Source organism: Myodes glareolus, chromosome 16 (genome assembly GCF_982192425.1).
Source record: "Myodes glareolus chromosome 16, mMyoGla1.1, whole genome shotgun sequence".
In the NCBI taxonomy this organism is placed as follows: Eukaryota; Metazoa; Chordata; class Mammalia; order Rodentia; family Cricetidae; genus Myodes; species Myodes glareolus.
Genome location: NC_142041.1, coordinates 70,662,728 through 70,664,345, shown reverse-complemented (window position 1 = coordinate 70,664,345; position 1,618 = coordinate 70,662,728). Strand labels below are relative to the sequence as shown.

At 48.5% G+C, this 1,618-nt stretch overlaps 1 non-coding gene across 1 annotated transcript; it reads left to right on the top strand.

Annotated features, from left to right (window-relative positions):
* Positions 1-716: 716 nt before the first annotated feature.
* On the top strand, positions 717-790 carry Trnat-ugu (transfer RNA threonine (anticodon UGU)). The gene has a single exon. It is a non-coding gene; the product is annotated as a tRNA-Thr (tRNA).
* The last annotated feature ends 828 nt before the right edge of the window (positions 791-1,618 follow it).

Sequence of the window (1,618 nt, the reverse complement as noted above, 5' to 3'; positions counted from 1 at the left end):
GTGAAGGCCCATTTATTTAGCTTTATCCAGAGTTAATATACTTTGGCCCCAGAAGAGAAAACCCCTCCCAGCCAGAGGGGGTTGGGGGAACTGATGCCATGTGGGAACTCCTCCGCATGCAGGAGGGTGAGGGGCAGAGGGCTGTGACAGATAGGTGAGAGGGACCTTGGCGCTGTGAGCTCTCCCGGGCAAGTTGGAAATTACCACACCAAAGATCAAACAAGCCCTGCAGCTAATTCACCAGGCTAGCAGAGCAGAGCACAGAACTTAGCAGGAAGCTTAGCTGGTTAGTCAAAACAGTCCTTGATTTGCATCCCAAGGAGCAAGGGAAGGCCCGGGCCCTAAAGGGCCCATTGCCAGTTTTTAGAGCTTTAGGGAATCCCACGTATGTAAAAGTCTGCAGAAAGTGGCTTTTAACATCCCGTAATTTTTCTCCAGTATTAGCTGAGGCAAAGATAAGGTGGGAATATGTGTCCACAAATATGTGAACATATTGCAAGCGCCCAAAGGAAGGAACGTGGGTAACATCCATTTGCCACAAGTGATTGGGAGCCAGTCCACGAGGGTTGATCCCCAAATGGGGAACAGTTAAAAGTTGCACGCACAAAGAGCATTTCTTAATGATATCAGTGGCTTGCTCCCAAGATATCTTAAAGTGAAATCTTAAAGACACAGCATTGAGATAAAAGCGATTATGAGCTTTCTTTGCAGCTTTGGGTGCCATAGCTTAGCTGGTCAAAGCACCTGTTTTGTAAACAGGAGATCCTGGGTTCGATTCCCAGCGGTGCCTCCAAATGTTCCATCCGGATCTGCGCTCCCTCCTCCCGATGCGGATCATGTGCCTTTTGCACCTTATCACTTGCTTGGGGCGAGGTTCTGGGGGTTAAACACAAGACACACACACACAGAGATCTGGGTCATTCGCCAAATGCTGAATGTCAAGTTTTATTTTGCTTCCACCAGATTAATATACCTCTTTCCCCAGGAGAGAAGGACCCCCTCCCAGCCAGGAGTGAGGTCACAGCATTTAGAGCCTGGAGCCAAGTGGCAGGTTGTTCACAGGCAGGGGGTACCAGGCTGGGAGCTGTGAGAGACAGTTAGGAGAAGAATAGGGACAGTGGGAATCCTCCTTTACAGGTAAAATTACCATACCAAAGATGAAACAAGGCTCTATGCTAATCCACCAGGCTGATAGAATTGAGTAGAGAAGTTAACAGGAAGCTAGGCTGGTTTTGGCATAAACAGTCCTTGCATCTTGTGCTTTGGCCTCAAGGAGCAGGGGAAAAATCTGGGATCCAACAGGACTGAGCTTCCAAACTCCAGTTGAAGAGTTGCAGGAATGAGAATATGAGCAAAGATGTCAAGACCACGATGTGTTCACCCACTGAAACAGTCTATCTGAGCAAATGAGAGGTCACAAACTCCAGCCAGACTGGGAATGAACAATCAAAGGACCAAACTAGTCCCTCTCATTGTTGTTGACAACATGGCTGGGACAGACTATGGGTTCACTGGCATCGGCACCAGGATTTGTCCCTAATGCGTGTACTGGCTTTTTGGGATAGATATAGAAGTGAGGGCCTTGGACAAGAGCAAGTCAAGATCGGGCCCCCATCCT